This window comes from Salmo trutta, chromosome 33 (assembly GCF_901001165.1).
Source record: "Salmo trutta chromosome 33, fSalTru1.1, whole genome shotgun sequence".
Classification (NCBI taxonomy): Eukaryota; Metazoa; Chordata; class Actinopteri; order Salmoniformes; family Salmonidae; genus Salmo; species Salmo trutta.
Genome location: NC_042989.1, coordinates 17,870,600 through 17,892,291, shown reverse-complemented (window position 1 = coordinate 17,892,291; position 21,692 = coordinate 17,870,600). Strand labels below are relative to the sequence as shown.

Sequence of the window (21,692 nt, the reverse complement as noted above, 5' to 3'; positions counted from 1 at the left end):
AACTCCAATTAACTCAAATGATGTCAATTAGCCTATCAGAACCTTCTAAAGCCATGACATCATTTTCTGGAATTTTCCAAGCTGTTTAAAGGCACAGTCAACTTAGTGTATGTAACCTTCTGACCCACTGGAATTGTGATACAGTGAATTATAAGTGAAATAATTTGTCTGTAAACAATTGTTGGAAAGATTTATTGTGTCATGCACAAAGTAGATGTCCTAACCAACTTGCCAAAACTATAGTTTGTTTACAAGAAATTTGTGGAGTGGTTGAAAAACGAGTTTTAATGACTCCAACCTAAGTGTATGTAAACTTCCGACTTCAACTGTAGTAACATCTGTTCCTTTCAGTCCACGGTGATGAAGAAGAAAATGATGTACTACAACATGCATGTGCGGACAGCCCAGAGGAACGTGGCAGAGAACCAGGCAATTCTGCTGTAGAACAAGAGGAATCTCAATTACGCCCTCAGAAATGTCAATACAACGCTATGCCTTCAAAAATAGACTTTTGATACGTTTGTCATTCATTTACAGTGGTGCTTAATATGATTGTTGTGTTGGTGTTTTGAGCAGCTGGAGTGTGAGCTGTCTGAGGTGCCCTGTGCCGGAAGTCAGCCCGTACCTGGGAGAATGGACTGTCTTCTCTGAGTGAGGGCTCTGGACCGCAGTGACACCCCTGCTAATATTACCCACGACCCCGGCCTGGAACACAAGATCCTCTCCAAGCTAGACTCCCTGTAGTCCATGACCTGACGAATTGAGGCTTTTCTGAGGGCTAAAGGGGGTGCAACTCAATATTAGGAAGTATTCCTAATGTTTTATACACTCAGCGTACATGAATAATGGATTAGACCTCCAAGAGAGATCTTTGAGTAAGAGGGGCTGAATACAGTCTGATTTTGCATTGTTGTTTACATGTAAGCTTTCTATTGGCACGTAGATAATCAAGTGTAAAAAGTAGAGTTATTTTGCCTTGTTTTGCAGGTATGAGTCCTGGTACCTGCGGGACTTGAACCAAGCCACCAACAGGAAGGAGCTGATGATCCACTTTCTGCTGATGGAACTTGAGACAGTGGGGAATATTTGGTTTGAAGAAGGCTACTCTACAGACCCCTGGTACAAATGAACTCCTTTTACATAATTGTGGCATTATGAGTTTACCTTGTTTTGTAGGTTATATGTCTATGTGATTTGCGTGCAGCATTTAGCTACTGAGTCCACTGTTTTCTCTCTCCCAACAGGTTTACTTCCTTCCGGTTCTGTGTGTAGGACTACAAGGCTTTTGGCATTACTGGCATCAAGATCAACAGTATCATCCACATCCATAACCGCTCCCTGCGGCTTTGCTTCGAGGACAAGCTTTATACCCTGTTGGCCAGCGAGGAGTCGACAATGTTCTCACAGTGAGTGCCCATGATGAGACTGGGAAATCTTAAAATGGCACCTTTCTCCTTTATTCTGTGATATTCACCTCAGGTCCTCAGTGTTCTGTGTCTGTTTAAAATTAGAACATGGAAAAAAAACAAGTAGGCCCAGACGCAAAAATATACTTAATTACTCAAAGTCAAAAGAATATGTTTTAAGCACTTTTTTAAACACTTTGCACTTTCAGCTTTTGTATTCTTTCTAGCATGGATTAAATTAAGTATAATTTTGCATCTCGGCCTCCTTGTTTTTTTCCATTAAAGGTTGGAGTCGAGTACCTTTTCTCACGCACCAGCTACCCATCAATCTAGCCGGAGCGCAGTTCGTCATACTGGCTATCTATGTCTACAATTATGCAGAAATAGTTGAAGAACAGACTACATAAACTGCAATATTACACCTGTCAGTAGCTCTGTATGAGACGGATATGCTTTCTTTAGTCCTAATGTTTGTGCAGTAATTACAAACGCTGGCTGGAGTATCTGTTCTATGTGTCTGATCCTGAAAGAACCAGTAAGAAAAATGAGATGTTGCACATTCCAGAGGACGGCTTAAAACAGCAGATATTTATAAGGTATTATTTAGATTGTACGCTATGCCTGAGATTGGGCCTTTGTTTTAGTTCCTGAGATTGGGCCTTTGTTTTAGTTCCTGAGATTGTATCTTGTGTCTGTGTTAGGCCCTGGGCAGAGAGAGGGTTGTACTTTTTTCTAACAGCCGGAGTGTGACGGACAGGCCTAGGAGAACACACAGTGACAGGCCTAGGAGAACACACAGTGACAGGCCTAGGAGTACACACAGTGACAGGCCTAGGAGTACACACAGTGACAGGCCTAGGAGTACACACAGTGACAGGCCTAGGAGAACACACAGTGACAGGCCTAGGAGTACACACAGTGACAGGCCTAGGAGTACACACAGTGACAGGCCTAGGAGTACACACAGTGACAGACCTAGGAGTACACACAGTGACAGGCCTAGGAGTACACACAGTGACAGGCCTAGGAGTACACACAGTGACAGACCTAGGAGAACACACAGTGAGAGGCCTAGGAGTACACACAGTGACAGACCTAGGAGAACACACAGTGAGAGGCCTAGGAGTACACACAGTGACAGGCCTAGGAGTACACACAGTGACAGGCCTAGGAGAACACACAGTGACAGACCTAGGAGAACACACAGTGAGAGGCCTAGGAGTACACACAGTGACAGGCCTAGGAGTACACACAGTGACAGGCCTAGGAGTACACACAGGGACAGGCCTAGGAGTACACACAGTGACAGGCCTAGGAGAACACACAGTGACAGGCCTAGGAGTACACACAGTGACAGGCCTAGGAGTACACACAGTGACAGGCCTAGGAGTACACACAGTGACAGGCCTAGGAGAACACACAGTGACAGGCCTAGGAGTACACACAGTGACAGACCTAGGAGTACACACAGTGACAGGCCTAGGAGAACACACAGTGACAGACCTAGGAGTACACACAGTGACAGGCCTAGGAGTACACACAGTGACAGGCCTAGGAGAACACACAGTGACAGGCCTAGGAGTACACACAGTGACAGGCCTAGGAGAACACACAGTGACAGGCCTAGGAGTACACACAGTGACAGGCCTAGGAGAACACACAGTGAGAGGCCTAGGAGTACACACAGTGAGAGGCCTAGGAGTACACACAGTGAGAGGCCTAGGAGTACACACAGTGACAGGCCTAGGAGAACACACAGTGACAGGCCTAGGAGAACACACAGTGACAGACCTAGGAGTACACACAGTGACAGGCCTAGGAGAACACACAGTGACAGGCCTAGGAGAACACACAGTGACAGGCCAACGAAGGTACCTCCAAGCAGAGCATAGATCCTCTCCTTTTCAGACACGATCTGTATGCTCCTAGTTCATGTTTCACACAATTCAATGACTTTGTATTGCCAATGAAATCTAGAGGATATAAATGAGAATAAACTGTAAATGTGTTCATGATATTTATTTGATTTAGAATTTGATGTATCAGAGAAACATAAATGAAATGGCTCTAACTATCCTCCTGTTTCCAGGTCAGATCATTGTGTCCAATGTGTTCCTGGGCCGCAGCATACCTATCAGAGTGGGGGATTCAGTGGACCCCCTCAACTACCCTAAAGCTCATTCTGTTTACCACAATGTGAGCCCAGAGCAGGGCCATAAGACAAATGGAGGTAATGTCATTTGAAATATCACAGCTGTTACTTTTCAGAACAACAATTATTTTTACTGGTGACACTAGTCTCTTATTGAAAACAACCAGCAAAAGTCATAATCCTACTGTTCCATCCTCCTGTTGACCAACCTGAGACTCTTATCCATATAGGGAGGCCTTACTGCTCCAAGATCCACCGCGGCTGGGACTGCAGTCTATTTGACCATGAGCTTGTCCTGCTGGAGTACCTCATCGACTTTGAGTATAACTCCCAGGTTGGAAAAAGTATACCATGTTTGTCTTTTGATGTTCCAGCAGCAGAGGCACAGAAGACCCCCTTCCCAATGATATCAACCTGGATGAGGAAATACTGAACATGGAGCCCATGGTCAAACCGTGGCCCAAGATGCTGAACCTGGATGAGAAGACTTTAATCAATGTAGCCAGGGCCAACAATGTCCTCAGTCAGATTACAGTAAGGGTTGAGGAACTACAGTACAGTACCATAGACCCACTAGGTTTAGCACTGATATCCCGTCTGTACTGTGACGGTGCCGCACTTTGCTCTTTCTTCCCTGGGCAAAGGTGTTGAATCTCCATGGCAACAGTCTGAGTAAGCTGAAGGAGATCTCTCGTCTGACCATCAGCGTCAATTAGTTCGCACAACTAGACGACATCTCCCACACGGTGTGTCTGATGTTTGGGGCGTTTACTGGTCAACCAACCTACATCAAACAATTCTCCATTGAGAGTCCTACATACATTATGTTCCCTGTGTTCCTTCAGCCCAACCTAGACTTTGTGGACACCAGTTACAACCACCTGCTGTCCCGAGAGGGGCTGAAGGGACTGGGGCGGCTCAAGCAGCTGGAACCAGCTGACCCGAGCCAGGGAGGAGACGGCTGTGCTCCGGAAACACGCCCCCGCACAGCTGCGACTCGACTGAGCACCCGTTACTATCCCTGGCACAGGGTAATACTACAGCACACACTAACACCTGCTCTAACGTGAGGTTTAGAGTGCCCATGATCCGCACATTAAGACCAACCAGACACTGTGGTTATGAAAGTGATGTGTTTGTTCCAGCCCGAGGCAGTGAGGATGACTCTTCTGGGATGTCTGATGACCCTCACACACCTGGATGACGTGCTTGTGACAGAGGGTTCTTTCCAGGTTCTTCATCTGCAGTACAAGTGCAGCCTTTTTATTTAACAGTGACCTCTGAACCCTGAGAAGATCACAGCCCTTAACCTTGACAGCCAGAGGCTCTCCAGGCTCATCAACCTGGGCAAACTGGTCAAACTGCGCTGGGACTCCTTCAATGACATCTCTAAAGTGGAGGGTCTGGACAACTGCCAGCATCTAGAAGAGCTGTCTCTAAAAGACAGCTTCATCTCTAGGCTAGACGGTCAGTCATAATCTCATTGGTCCCCACAAAAAATAGAGAAATAATTCACAAAAGAGAAAATGTGTTAATGACAAAGGAATCATATCCATCACAGATGAATGTGGTTTCCCCACCCTATCTTTGTCCTGTCAGGTGTGTCCAAACTGCACCAGCTCTCTAAGTTCAGTGTGAATGGGAATAAGCTGTCCTGTCTGGGCGGCACTGGACGGCACCATCCTGGACTGGCTGTCCAACCCGCACTTCCTGTGTGTGGAGAACAACTGCATTGGCCCCCTGTACGGGGTGCAGAGGGCCCGCTTCCTCTTCAAGCTGTACATCGGCAACATCATCATCATAACACGAGACATCTACCACCTGAAAATGAGCAGAGCCTCACACAGCCAAGCATGATATCATGTTTGTATATTCTGGTTCTTTCGTATTTCGAGACCACAACTTATTTTTTTTATTCTTAGTTTTTTCTAGGCTTTGGGAAACGTAATCATTCTGGATCTGTATAGGAATCCTTCAGTGGAGAAACTGGAAAACTATGGGAAATATGTGGTGTTTCACTTACCCTCTCTAAAGGCGCTGGACGGGACTGCAGTGATATGTTTACATCATAATCTAAACAGCTTTCAATCTGTTTGTTGAATTGAGAGAAACAGAAGTGATGATGTCATTGAGATCTATAGAAAATGACGGCGTGTGAGAATGCCAAGGATGTGTTTGGTGGACGCCTGACCCCTGAAATGGTGGCAGAGAAACTGGGACCCTGTGACTATTCTGACATCGCTGATCTCAACCTGCAATCCTGTGCAATCAGGTTACTGAGCATACTGTACTGTGTAGTACTACATCACAGTATTTGTCACCTTTAGATGAGTAGAAGAGAGAGTAAAACAGAGTGAGCGTGTATAAAGTGTTCCCTCTCTCCCCAGGATGGTGAATCTGGCCCCAGCAGACCTGTTCTACAATCTGCACAGTGTCAACCTGGAGCACAACAACCTCACCTCCTTCAGTGGCCTTGTCTACCTGACCAACATCAAGGTGTAGCCAACCGGGCCAGACTAACCAATGTGATGTTTTGCTTCCTCCCACAAGCTTGTCTGACTCTTCTATCTATGATATTTGTCAAATATTTTGATGCCAAATGTACTTTGCACAGTTGGGTTAAACAATTAACAAAAACCGTTTTTCTTCCTTTCTTCCATGTAGGCACTGTGTTTAGACAATAACCACGTAGAGTCCATCCTGCCAAGGCAGAAGGTACAGGCCCACCTGACTTACAGACAGATTCTCTCCCACAAGGTGAATTCCATTGGTTACGGCTAGCAGGGCTCCTCAAAGGCAGTAGGTACCAGCACTACAGATGAAAGTCTATTATCTGAACATAACATTTACATGTACATTTACATTTTAGTCATTTAGCAGACGCTCTTATCCAGAGCAACTTACAGTAGTGAATGCATACATTTCATACATTTTTTTTCCCCCATACTGGTCCCCCGTAAATGTATTACTTTTTAAACACAGTTTGTGATCTGGAAATGAACAATTCATGAAAAGCTTTAACCATTTATGTTTTCTCAGTACAGTGGCGACCCATCATTCAGGGATTTGCTACAAAAACGAAAAGGATTTAGCCTGTTTTGCATGTTATTTTGACATGAATAAATGTCACATATCAGTTTGCAAACAATGTAAAAAAAAAAAAAATCTAAACATTAATAAAGCCACATACAAACTTGGTCTCCTTTTTGCTTTCTTGAGCAAGGCTTCTCCAAAATGCAGGTGTTTCAGCCAAGCTCAGTGCTTTCTGTGGTGGTGGGGCAGCCAGCAGAAAATACAGAGCGTAGGGGTTGGTAATGTTCTCTAGATGTGCCGTGATTGGCTCGGTGTTCTGTCACTCATGGGGACACTTCGTAGCCGCAAAATCTATGGGTAGAGCTCAAGAATTCAAGCCCCCTGGGTGCTGCCATGGTTACTTTAAAAGTGTCCATCCAAGAAGGTTCAAGGTCATTGGCCACAGATAAAATTACATCAAGTTATTTCTACCGTAGCTTTGATTGGACTGATCATATCAACATCATACTTTCAAAATCTTAGCTAGCAAGCTAGCAGTCATCATTATTTATCAAGTCGACAATCTACTGGCAAATGCTTTTCAATCCTTGTCATATTAAGATAAATTATAGATGAACGTATTGGTGCTCATCGGCCATTGGACATAAACATTACACAACCAGTTGGAAATCACAAATTCAACATTGAGTGGTTTGGAAGGAATCAGTGGCTAACTGCAAGCATCGCAAAGCAATCACTAGTCTGCTATTCAGTGGAGTGGGTGTGTGGTCCAAGTCTGGGTTTAAGGATTTTTTTTCCAAGCTTAAAAGGATAAACATTCAACATTGGCCATGCTGTCAATCCAGCATGCCTTCTGCCACACTCAAAACAACTGGAAACTCAGAACTGGGAAATCTGACTTCAGTGAGTTCAAGACAACTGGGAACTCAGAATAAAACAAGCTCCGACTGGGAAAATACATTTTGAACACTTATCCAACTTGGAATTGCAAGTTGGGAACTCGTACCTCTTTCTAGAGCTCTGACCTGAAGATCACTGATGTCATCATGATTCGACCTTGTTTTTTTCCGTGTTCCCAGTTGTCTGAAAGAACCATAAATCCAGAGAATGCCAGACTTTGACGACAAAATTTACCCACGAAGGACCGCCACGCCACCTTCCTGTATTGTATGCTGCTGCACAAATGATGTAACATGCCAGGGAGATATGTAAACTGTAGCTAAGAAAGTAATACTAAGTGTATGTTGTGTAGTAAGATGTTAGTAGCCCATGTTCCTCACCCTAATAATTTGGTCCCTTTTCGCCTCATAATTTAGCCTACTGTTCTGGCTTGTTGGTGCACATGTAGCCTATAGCCTCTTTTAGAGAAATGTAATCATCAAATATTGTAAGAGCTTTCATTGTCTGCTTGTACGCCCCCTTTATTTATCCTATAGTTCTGACTTGGTGTACAGGGAGAATGCTGTAAGAACGGCCCATGTTCTGAATTCTGTCACTACATTTCAAAAGTGCTGAACAAATAGTTATATTGACTACGTCCGTCCTAACTTGCTCATTAATGTCTTAATCGAAATTACGGATTGCCTCTTATAAACTCGTCGTCCCCTTACACCATAATCTCAATTGTCAGTAAAAAACACATATGTTTAAGCAAATCAGCCATATCAAATATGTTTTCTTTTTAAAGGAAGTAAATGAGGCTGAATGAACTGTTTCGCTGTCAGACAAGGCTCCACTGATAGCCAGGTGTAGCAGTGGTAAGGTGATGGGACTGCTGTTGGGACTCTGCTGTTGGGACAGCTTTATGTAGGCCCTAACCGTTTGTGTACCCCGTTTGTCACCGTTATAGTGCAATTAATGTATTATTTAGTGTTGTGTAGTGGCTTTGCTGGCATGCATCTAAAACATTTTTGAATGAGTTTGGCAGACCAAGATTTACATGGTAAAACCACCACTGTCTCATGGTTGGTATAGCACTTATTTATTTTCTCTGTTGTAATATAGTATTTTCTACTTTCAGCCACTTGGGGGGAGCACTAACCTGTTGCACTGACAAAGCTCAGGCTTCTGCTAGCTGTTTTCAGAAAAGCACAATCTCCCTTTTCACTGGTACTATTGAAAAAGACAAGAGGAGAGTTTACACATAAAGTAAACAGCACATAAAAGAGGTTTCAATTGGGAAGGGGGTTGGGGGGTCAGGCTTTTGTGTGGTCTGCCTGTGCTGTGATTGCCTTGAGTTGCTGTGCACCTGTGAGGTCTGGCCTTCTAAATGGGGCAGTGGGGAGAGAAAGTGCAGTGCATTCAGTTAGAGGCAGCTAACTCTGAGTGCCCACTCTGTCCCTCTCTTTCAGGGAAGTGGACCCTGCGGACAGCCTGGAGCCACTGATGGGCAGCCTGAAGCCACTGATGGGCAGCCTGGAGGTGCTGCATTTGAGCCACAATGGCATATCCAATTATTGCCAATCTGCAGCTCAGCAGGCTCACCAATCTCAAAGCACTCTTCCTCCAAGGTACAGTAACAACTTCCTTCAGGTTTTAAAGCCCATGAAACGTATTGCTCAGTCAACGGAGAGGCTTTCTCAGACCTGTCCAGGTGGGAGATGAGGCAACAAGAATAGAAACTAAATGGGCATGCCGATGGGTCACAGGAACACAGTACCTTTTTCTCTCTGCCATTGTTTGCATTTGATATGTTTTTTTTGAACCTGTTGGGACATCTTTATACAGACCACACTCACCTTCCAGTTCCACAGACACAGTAACTGAATGGGGCGGCAGGTAGCCTAGTGGTTAGAGCGTTGGACTAGTAACCGAAAGGTTGCAAGATCAAAACCCTGAGCTGACAAGGTACAAATCTGTTGTTCTGCCCCTGAACAAGGCAGTTAACCCACTGTTCCTAGGCCGTCATTGAAAATAAGAATGTGTTCTTAACTGACTTGCCTAGTAAAATAAATAAATAAAAAATAAAATCGCAGAGTTTATGAAATTCTGTGTTGTAATTTGCAATGATGCCGGTCAAATCAAATGGGTAAGAGGGGTAGCTGTAGTCATGTAATTACCTACTGATTTCATATCCCACCTTCTCCTCTCAGGTAATGAGATCAGACAGGTGGAGGGCTGGGAGGGGCTGCACTGGTTGCGGGAGCTGGTCTTGGACCCGAACCGGATCAAGACCCTGGGGGAGACCTACTTCTTTGGTCAGGCTTTCCTGCTGGAGCTGCACCTGGTAGAGAACCACCTCCAACCCGTTACCAAAATGAGGAGGCTGTTCCTGGGTATGAACAAACTACAGGTACCTCTCCATCAGCAGCCCTTTCTGGCAGTACTGAGCCATTCCGTTGCACTCATATACCTTCCTAATATTGAGTTGCACAGAGATGCTGGCCCATGTTGACTCCGATGCTTCCCACAAGTTGTGTCAAGTTGCCTGGATGTCCTTTGGGTGGTGGACCATTCTTGATACACGCAGGAAACGGTTTAGCGTGAAAAACCCAGCAGCGTTGCTGTTGCTGTTGACACAAACCCATGTGCCTGGTACCTACTACCATACCCTGTTTAAAGGCACTTAAATATTTGGTCTTGCCCATTTACCCTCTGAATGGCACGCATGCACAATCCATGTCTCAAGGCTTAAAAACAAGTGGGGAAAAAAACAAGTGATATCAAGGGTTCATAGCTTTCACCTGGACTCACCTGGTCAGTCTATGTCATGGAAAGAGCAGGTGTTCTTAATGTTTTGTATACTTAGTGTATACTGTAATGAGGAATTAATTCAGTGTGTAAATGTCCACTAACTTCAGTCTGTACTGCAGGTATTGAATTATGGTGATGCACTCATCATGTGCAAAGTACATTTGGCATCTAAACTGTTTTATTTTGATCTGCAGTGTTTGCAAACTAAGGGGTGAAAATATAGTGCCATAATGATAGATCGTTACCACCCTACTGTGGCGTGTGTGGGGTAGCTAGTATTAAGGAGAATCGACATTGATTGAAGGTCAGGGTTATGAGGAACAATCAAGCCAACGTGTAATCAGGGTCTCCGCCTACATCTCATTCTCACCCCAGGCGGGTGATTTGCACTTTCTCGCTCGTTTTTTTCCACTTCCCTTCTTTTTCTTTCTTAATCTTTTCATGTCTTCAATTAAGACATGAAAATGCAGCAATCAAACCCAACACACCACCCTTCACAATGGGGGTCTGTGTGAGTCACATCAGGGCTCAGTCACGAACCGTGGGGGAGCGAGACGCCCCCGCTCCCCTTTTGCGTGCCCAAACTCTCATGAGATTAATGAGAGATCATATGTGTAATCTCTCCCATCAGCTGCCTCCCTCATGGCTCCAAAATGACGAGGTTTGGCCCTAATGGATATATCTCCATGGTTATTGCACAACATGCTTCTGATGGGTAGATTCTTCTGGTATGAAGTGAGTAGGGAAGGAAAAATGGAAAAGCATGAAATGGTAGTGGACATACAGTATAAAGCAAGACGCCTACCCTCCCTGATTGAGCTGTCAGTTGTAGGGAATCCTTTGAGTTACATTTTGTTACCAATGGTTACAACCTTGTATGTCTACTGTAAGCTACAATTACTACAATCAAGCAATGACTCAGTGAATTGTTTTACCCCCTTAACATAATGAAAATGGTAAAAGGATTCCCCTTATGGGTCTCCTTCACCTGTATTTCAGTATGTGTTCATTTTCACTGGAAAGCCCCTGAGTTCTGTGGGCATTGGAAATCCAAGAGACCAAACCTAACCTACAAATATGTGTACTGAGACAGACACACACACACACACACACACACACTCCACCTCACTTACATCCACACACAAATTCTCACACGCAAGCTCACAGATTCACTTTCACCAAAACACACACTCAATGCAACTCTGTAGTTCTAAATTAAGCGATTACATGATGGGCCGTCTGCTGTGCCTCAAACTGGCCAGCATCAGAGACAAATCCGCTGACCAAATGGTAGGGCCGTTATCAGACACTATTGGCCTGGGTTCAGCACCCATCTGAAGCCCATGGATCAGTGCAGAGGGCTTGCCATCTATGGAGGCCTGCTCAGCTGTGCCAGCCTGTTTACCCCACAGCCCCCATCCCCCTGTCCTGTCCCTTCCCCCAGGGAGCTTAATCCTGCTAGGGTGGAGAGCCAACAGCCGCTCCAGAAACAATACCTCCTGCTGTCAGCAGCATGAGATCACTGCTGCACCCATGTGCCCTGGCAAGACCTCCTCTCCTCTCCTTGTCCTTCCCTCAGCCTTCCCTCCTGCTGGGACAGACAAGGCTCTGACCGGAGAGGATGGCTTTGTCCCCTGGCCAAGGGGGAGCAGAGGGTACCATCAGCTGGACCAGGGAGATGGGGAGGACAGGGGGGCTATCAGCCGGACCAGGGAGAAGGGGAGGGCAGGGGGGCTATCAGCTGGACCAGGGAGATGGGGAGGGCAGGGGGGCTATTAGCTGGACCAGGGAGATGGGGAGGGCAGGGGGGCTGGGGGGCTATTAGCTGGACCAGGGAGATGGGGAGGGCAGGGGGGCTATCAGCTGGACCAGGGAGATGGGGAGGGCAGGGGGGCTATCAGCTGGACCAGGGAGAAGGGGAGGACAGGGGGGCTATTAGCTGGAACATTGGAGATGATAGAAGTGTGGTCTCTGAGGGTGGTGAATTCAGAGAACTGTGTTGGACTCACAAACAGCCCCATGCCAGTTTCGCCCTCTCAGGACAGCCTTGCAGCCTTCACTTGGAGTTCCTACATGAGCAAATGTTTTCTGTTGTCCCAGGGGGCAAGGCAAACCCTCGATAGGCCGGCGGTGGTATAACACCTCTCCAGGCTGAAAGTTCTGGATGAAGTGATGGTCACCCTGGAGGAGAGGACCAGGGCTGAGCTACTCTGCACAGGGTTCCAGGTGAGAGCGTATTGACCGAGAAATATACAGACAGCATTATGGTACTGCCTTTGTGTATCACTTGCTTGGCAAGAGCTTTGTCTTATCTGCAGTGGTCTGCAGTAGAAGATACAGTTATCTCCATGTCCTTTATGAGACTGACCTAAAAAGCCACAAAGGCCTCATTTCTCTAAAAGCACAAATAACAGGCCATATCATGTCAACTGCAATGCAACTTGAAATCAAACAGCGGACAGAAAAACAACAACCAAACAGCAACTACCAAAAACAAGGATCAAACTCCCAGTCAGTCTCCCTGATTTGATCTGCACATAATGAGAGATTGGGGCAGTAATGCTCCTCCAGCGCCGAATTAAAAGCAGCCTAAGCCATCTCAGTTCATCCTGCTGATTAGATGATGCCACGGCCGATAATGCACCAATGGATTTGCCCCTTATTAGCAGGGTCAACCCAGCCCCCTGTACTCGTTACCAGAGGATGTAGGAACGAGAGAGAGGGGGATCCTGGGCTTTCTCATTAAACATAAACAAAACCCTCTCCTCTCTCTTGACCCCCAGCCCTCTCGTTTCAGGCTTATGCCTGCTCTCACCCGGCTCTTGCTTTTGTTTTCATTCAACCGTTGTAATTATTATTGAATGATCATTATCGTATTAGATGCTTAAACATGATGAAAGACAGCAGAAATGCAGTCATCCATACTGTAACATGAGTGTGGGTATAGCAGAGACTAGCGGGTGCAGTGAGGCAGGAAGCATAGGTAGGAGGCAGTGCAGGACTCATTAGTGAGGTCAGAGAGACTTGAAACAGTGTTGCTGAAGTGTTCGCATGTGCACTTCATATGGAAACCCAATAATATCACCTGTAAATTTGTGTATACAGTATCTCCTCTCTTGTGGTATTCACCGTCCCTCCCTCTCTCTCCACAAATTCCCATTCCCATGGCTCTGCTGCCCCTCATGTCCTAGGCTGCCCCTTGGTGTGGCACCAGTCTGGGTGGAGGACTCCAACACTTCCTTGGTAGTGAGATCCTGGTTCCAATATTCCATAAAAAAATTTCGGCACTGACAAAATTTCAGGTCTACTGAGCACAAACTTGAATATTGTGAAATTTCTGTGCAACTTCTGACGCGCGTTTACTCAGTAACACTGAGGCTGTACCTGTACCAAGTAGGCTACTGTGGCTATTTGATCATGATGTAGGCCTACCATCAAAAACAATGGGGAAAAGCCTCCCGGGTGGCGCAGCGGTCTAAGGCACTCCATTGCAGTGCCAGAGGCATCATGACAGACCCAAGTTCGATCCCAGGCTGCATCACAGCCGGCCGTGACTGGGAGACCCATGATGCGACCTTAGCCTCTCCCGAGTCCGTAGGGGAGTTGCTGCGATGGGACAAGACTGTAACTACCAATTGGATATCACGAAAAAGGGGTAAAAGTACCCCAAAACTATGGAGAAAAATGCATCACATAACATTTTAACATGGAAATAGCTGTTCTGTTATTCAGTCTACAGTAGCAGCAAATGTGTTGTGTTCAATGTAGGCTTACATTCCATGATACTTTAGAAAAAAACATGCAGGGCTTGACATTAACCTGTTTATCCACTTGTCCTTCAGACAAGGAGATGACTGAAAGTGTTTTTTTGTTGCAAGAAACCACTTTCCAAAATACAATTTATAAAATATAACACTGCCCCTTTAAGACAGGAAAAAAAGCTCTTGTTTTTCAAAGATGGTTTGAAATGCATACGTTTTGTGCTCTTGTAGGAAGCAACCACTCCCCCATTGCTGACTAGAAATGAGCTATAACTGGGCCAATAACTCACTTACTAGCAAAGAATATGAACGAATTTCACACCTGGCTACATGCAGCTCTTGCTTTGATCTCAAAACAAGCGCATCTACTCGCCACCACTCATGCTGTAAACACAGTCCAGTTCAGATTGAATGGCACAGATCCAAATATGGCGATGGTCTATTTGCATATAGGGATACTGCAGCTCTGATTGGTTAAGATGCACCGGTCTGTGTAGAGTACGGGCCTGAGTCGTGCCTGTCAATGCAATAGAATCCTACTCCAATGCGCTCTGCCTACAAGAAAATCTATTGCATAGTTCATTTTGTTTCGGTATGTTGCATTGAAAATGGCTATTGCGTTAATTCAACCACAATTCACACAGTAAAGGGAAACGTTGATAATGTTAACTAAAGGGGAAAACTAGAAAGTTGAGTGAAGTTCAACCTCGTGCTTCCCTGCGTGGGCTGATATTTCTTCTGCACTGCAGTCCCGGGGGAGCTGCGTGCCCACACACTGCACAGTTTAGAAGGAACATTGCCTGCAACCTGGACTAAGCACTGCCCCACGACACGCCCAAACGTTAGTTAGCACTCCTTGTCATCTGTCACACACAGTACATCTGCACAGTGCATCATGATATCAATATTATTGAAATACCAACATTCTAAAATACAGGTGTCTTGTAATGCGGAACACTGATGTTTCATTCACCTCCATGATGGGCAGAGGTGTGATATTAACAACTGATGACTTTTATGTAGTTTAGCCAACACAGAGATCATACTTCTCACTCTCTCTCTCTTTGGTTATACTGTGGGACTCATTAGGCTCGGTCCTCCAGTCATTAGGGTTTGACACGCTCATCCTGTCAGAGGCAACACTTACATTCACACAACTGTGTTAATTCCCATCTCAGATGAGAAACAAAAGCACAGCAGCACTGCCAACCACGCCCGTATTGCCCAGGCAGTGAGGACCTTCAGGCAGATCAGAAGAACAAAAAGCACCCTGCCAACCACCGGCCTCCTGCCGAACGGGTACAGGGCCCTTATCACCTACCCCAACCAATAGGACAGTGGGTAGGTAAATAATCTAAACTCAGGCTCTTGTGTTGCTGCACTAACTGTTGCAAAAGCTACTACCTCCCTCTATTGCAGGTTGATCCACTTAATCTTGTGCATGCTGATAGATAGTCATGCTTGCTAATCTGATTACTATTTGTGATAATGTGATATTATTATATTTTACATGTCAGAGGATACACTGCAAAAGCTTACCTGTGTGTGTGTGCATGCTATTCTTTTACATATTCCAGAGCGGGTGCGTTCCTAAACCCGCAATCTAAGCCCCCAGTACAGCAATGGGATGATCCTGATGCTCCTGTGTGTGCAGTTGCACTGACAGAGAACTGGTGGGAATGTTGTTCAAATCAGCTGAACTTCTGCTCTATAGACTGTATATAACTCAACTGTAGATTACGTCCTTTACTTTGTTTGTTCAGAATTTATACATGTTTATTTTTGTGACACAAAATGTGACGCAAACTGCTGTATGGTTTGTCGAAATATATGTCTGTATATATTTTTCAAGTAACGTATTTTTGGGGGGGACCAGCCCATTCAGGACCAAGGATCATCAGTTGATACTTGAATAGAGCTGAGTACAGTATCCCTATGTTAGGTGAGTGTGGCATGAACAACTGCCTCTTTCTATACACAACTGTTATTCTCCAACCAGTCACCACTGTAATCTATTTAATACTGTGAGGTTTGAAGTCACGTCCATCATACTCCTTTCCTCGCCTCCAAAACTGGAAAAAATGTGAAAAACACCCACAGATGCAAGGGCGTTTGAGGCTGGCATGTTGTGTTCATTGGGTCAAATGGATCCCCAACAAGTGGATAATCCAGCTTTCGCACACCTCTCTGTGGACAATAATCTGCAGTCACTCAGATGGAGCCATAACCTTGAATGAGGTCCAAATGGATTGCAGAGATCTGTCAGTTTCAGCATGTTAGCCTCTTTTTAAAGGCCCAGTATGGTTTTCCCTCTAATATGTGTCTCTCATGGACTGTTACTGCAAATAAACCAGTGATCTCTTACAGTTGGCCCTTTGGTTGATGTGCAAGCTGACTTACTTGCCATCATTGCCGTATTCATGTTACTCTTGCTCAGTACTATAACTTTTACCAAAAACAAGACTTGTCCTCTAAGTACAGTATTTAAACGAATAGTTCACCCGACTGACAAAATAACATATTGGTTTCCAAACCCTGTAAACCAGGGGTATCACTCATTCCACGGAGGGCTGAGTGTCTACAGGTTTTTGGTTTTTCCTTTCAATTAAGACCTAGACAACCAGTTGAGTCGAGTTCCTTAGTAATTAGTGACCTTAATTCATCAATCAAGTACAAGGGAGGATGAAAACCTGCAGACACTCGGCTCTCCGTGGAATGAGTTTGACACGTGCTGTCAGCAGTCTATGACAAGGTATGACAGCAATCCATGTTTTTGTTTAGTTTCCCTGGCACTGTTTCCACATGCATTCCCACATTTGGGGCACAAATCCCATTCAAGACATGTTACCGATATTAGAATTTTTCGTGCATCGTGTCCAAATCATCCGAAAGTATCTCAAATTAATTGAATCTCAACAAAGTCACTTATAGATGATTTGAACATGATTCACAAAATATGCTAATATGGAATTTGTGCCATAAATGCTAAAACGTAGTTTCCCTGGCACGTGGAAACTGCCAGGGAAATGAAACCAAAGCATGGATTGCTGTCATACCTTGTCATAGACTGCCGACAGGGTTAGGAAACCAATGTCATTTTGAACTATCCTGTTAAGCACTGAAACTTCCCAGAGGGAAATAAAATGTACTCTGGGTGTAACAAGAACATGTATTCCCTATTTGTGCCCTCAGCTAATTATAAACACCACCATGAAGCAAGTGTTAGTTTCCCACACAGTGACACCATTGTGACCACTAGGTGTCCCTCGTGTTCCATCCTCCCTGCCCTCAGACCACTGTCAGTCAGTCCACTGTAAATTCTATTCTACCGAGTAACACTTTGATTCAAGGCCAGGTTGAGTCGATGTTCAGTAATGCCCTAGGTTATGCTCACAGCTAACGTGACCTGTTCAAAACGTATGGAACAACATCCAGTTCCTGCAAGAGTGAAATGCTCTCTACCCTAAAGAGCTCCTCTAATGCATGTACTTAACTTCACTTAATTTGTGTTAACTCCCAGCATTAAGCAGGGCTAATGACTGAGTGTGTAAGTGCACTGTCATTACCTTGCTTTGCTTGACATCAAATGGCAGCTGATGGGCCCTCACTGAAAAGCACAGTAATGCACAGATTTGGGGCTTGATGCGAGTTGTCTAATGCATTAGATATTCCAATGGATAAGTGCACATGACTCATTTAAGTACAGTATGTGTGGATATGTGATATGTGTACATGTTTGTATGTACAGTATGTACATAGGTCTAGATACGCACTAAGTAAAGTCCTTCCTACAGTGTGTTTGTCCCTTGGATATATCTGTCCGTATTTTTTGCATAAAAATTACATTAGCATAAAGATTGTGAATAATGCATTAGTCTTGGGTGAGCCCAGATGCACTTGGCCGTCACCCCCCCCCCCATCTCCTCTCTCACTCTGTGCTCCTCTCTCTTCTCCTACCCACTCTCCCCTCTCTTTCTCTCTCTCTAGAGCACATGGTTCATAGCTGGTTTAATGGGATGGAATGTGACAGGTTATGTTTTCATCTGCCTGATATGGAGCCTGGGAGGGGGGAGTGGTAAGGAAGAGTGAGTGTGAGTCTCTGCAACCATAGTATAGCTTCATCATTAGACATGTTTGCACTTGTTGAGAATTATGCTTTATACCCCACACACACACACACACACACACAGACACACACAGACACACACACACTCTCTCTCTCTCTCTCTCTACATGGGGCCATTACTGCTGGTCCACTGACTCTCTACATTTTGCTGTGTCTGTGCATTCAGAGTACCATTAGCCAAAGACTCTGTGAATAATTGCTGAATGAACCATATTTTCAGTGCTATCTACTCAGTTTCCAGTGCAGGGGGTTGGGGGTTGTGGGTGAAGTGAAAGGGTTGAGCAGGTTAATGGATGTTTTAAGCCCAATCAGCAAATAATACAGACTATAAAGCACAATTAACACTAAAATGTGTCCAAGGGTTGAAGAAATACCAGGATTTTTGAAAGATATAGCCTAGTTCTATATTCATTATAATGGAAAATATTCTGGGACCAAGTCATGAGGAACAATATATTACACATTCATAACACACTTCGAAGCTGTGTGTGATGTAGAGGTTACAATTACGGCAACACAAATCAGTTTCCTTGAATGCTTATTATGAAATTGTATTTTACTATGGCAACCAAGGCAGCAGCATCAACATTTGACTGCATTTATTTTTCAAGAGTGCGTTTTATGTTGCCAAGTCAGTTTTACAGCCCCACAAGCAAATGCCCCATTCAGAGACCATCTTAACATAATGCCCTCTGTAAAAACTGTTATTGATGTGGTCGGTCAGTCTCGTTGTAATTCATTTCCTGTCTATCTCCCTGGAACAAAAAAGAACAGACAGTAAAGAAGAGAGAGGGAAAATGAGAGAGAAGGGGAAAATACATCTGATTCTGTGTGGATATACTACTCAGGAAGCATAATCTTATCCTTAGAAAAAAAGGAACATTATTTATTTTTTCAGTTGATATATTATTAATTGGATTATAAGCTTATACTTGAATGTGCTTTCAGTGACTACAATGACCGAGTATAATTTGCATCAACTGGATGCTTACAGGCAAGAGCATCCATGTTAACACTATATCTAGCTCCACAAATATTCTGGGACCATTTGCAACTCTACGCTTAACCATCCCCTGACCATAACCAGTCTCAAGCCCAAACATAGACATTACTGCTCCATTGAGGTATCTGTACTGTATTTCTTTGGGATCTCAGATCGAGATGAATGTAGGCTACAGTCAGAATGCACTGCGTTCAGTGTGCATTATGCTATAGCTTTATCTCAGTGGTCTTTGCAAATTCCCAGCATTATGTTTAGCATGGATGTTGCTCCTTTCCTGACCCTGCAAGTTTTAATTCATAAATTGTTATCCCACTATCAGCCTATACAGTGCCTTCAGAAAGTATTCACACCCATTGACTTTTCCCAAATGTTGTTGTGTTACAGCCTGGGGGTGTGCACAGACCTACACACAATACCCCATAATGTCAAAGTGGAATTATTATTTTTTTTTTTGCAAATTCATTAAAAATGTAAAGCTGAAATGTACTGAGTAAATAAGTATTCAACCCTTTGTTATGGCAAGCCTAAATAAGTACAGTTAGCTTGACTACCTCATCTCTGTACCCCACACATACAATTATCTGTAAGGTATCTCAGTCGAGCAGTGAATTTCAAACACAGATTCAACCACAAAGACCAGGGAGATTTTCCAATGCCTCACAAAGAAGGGTAAAAAATAAGAAAGAAAGAAAAAAAAACATGGTGAAGTTATTAATTAAACTTTGGATGGTGTATCAATACACCCAGTCTCTACAAAGATACAGGCATCCCTCCTAACTCAGTTGCTGGAGAGGAAGGAAACTGCTCAGGGATTTCATCAAGAGGCCAATGGTGACTTTAAAACAGTTACAAAGTTTAATGGCTGCGATAGAAAACTGAGGATGGATCAACAACATTGTAGTTACTCCCCAATACTCACCTAAATGACAGAGGGAAAAGAAGCTTGTACAGAATAAAAGTAAACTCAGCAAAAAAAGAAACGTCCCTTTTTCAGAACCCTGTCTTTCAAAGATAATTCATAAAAATCCTAATAACTTCACAGATCTTCATTGTAAAGGGTTTAAACACTGTTTCCCATGCTTGTTCAATGAACCATAAACAATTAATGAACATGCACCTGTGGAACGGTCGTTAAGACACTAACAGCTTACAGACGGTAGGCAATTAAGGTCACAGTTCTGAAAACTTAGGCCACTAAAGAGGGCTTTCTACTGACTCTGAAAAACACCAAATGAAAGATGCCCAGGGTCCCTGCTCATCTGCGTGAATGTGCCTTAGGCATGTTGCAAGGAGGCATGAGGACTGCAGATGTGGCCAGGGCAATAAATTGCAATGTCCATACTGTGAGACGCCTAAGACAGCGCTACAGGGAGACAGAATGGACAGCTGATCATCCGTGCAGTGGCAGACCACGTGTAACAACACCTGCAAAGGATCAATACATCCGAACATCACACCTGCGGGACAGGTACAGGATGGCAACAACAACTGCCCGAGTTACACCAGAAACGCACAATCCCTCCATCAGTGCTCACACTGTCCGCAATAGGCCGAGACAGGCTGGACTGAGGGCTTGTAGGCCTGTTGTAAGGCAAGTCCTCACCACACATCACTGGCAACAACGTCGCCTATGGGCACAAACCCACCGTCGCTGGACCAGACAGGACTGGAAAAAAGTGCTCTTCACTGACGAGTCGCGGTTTTGTCTCACCAGGGGTGATGGTTGGATTCGCGTTTATCGTCGAAGGAATGAGTGTTACACCGAGGCCTGTACTCAGGAGCGGGGTCAATTTGGAGGGGGAGGGTCCGTCATGGTCTGGGGCGGTGTGTCACAGCTTCATCGGATTGAGCTTGTTGTCATTGCAGGCAATCTCAATGCTGTGCGTTACAGGGAAGACATCCTCCTCCCTCATGTGGTACCCTTCCTGCAGGCTCATCCTGACATGACCCTCCAGCATGACAATGCCACCAGCCATACTGCTCATTCTGTGTGTGATTTCCTACAAGACAGGAATGTCAGTGTTCTGCCATGGCCAGCGAAGAGCCCGGATCTCAATCCCATTGAGCACGTCTGGGAACTGTTGGATCGGAGGGTGAGGGCTAGGGCCATTCCCCCCAGAAATGTCCGGGAACTTGCAGGTGCCTTGGTGTAAGAGTGGGGTAACATCTCAAAGCAAGAACTATCAAATCTGGTGCAGTCCATGAGGAGGAGATGCACTGCAGTACTTAATGCAGCTGGTGGCCACACCAGATACTGACTGTTACTTTGGATTTTGACCCCCCCCCTTTGTTCAGGGACACATTATTCAATTTCTGTTTGTCACATGTCTGTGGAACTTGTTCAGTTTATGTGTCAGTTGTTGAATCTTTACACATGTTAAGTTTGCTGAAAATAAACGCAGTTAGCAGTGAGAGGACGTTTCTTTTTTTGCTGAGTTTATAACAAAACATGCATCCTGTTTGCCACAAGGCACAAATGTAATACTGCAACAAATGTGGCAAAGAAATTCACCTTTTG

At 44.7% G+C, this 21,692-nt stretch overlaps 1 pseudogene; it reads left to right on the top strand.

The window, feature by feature from the left end:
* The first annotated feature begins 360 nt into the window (after window positions 1–360).
* On the top strand, window positions 361–12,063 carry LOC115172078 (leucine-rich repeat-containing protein 9-like; annotated as a pseudogene).
* Window positions 12,064–21,692: the final 9,629 nt, after the last annotated feature.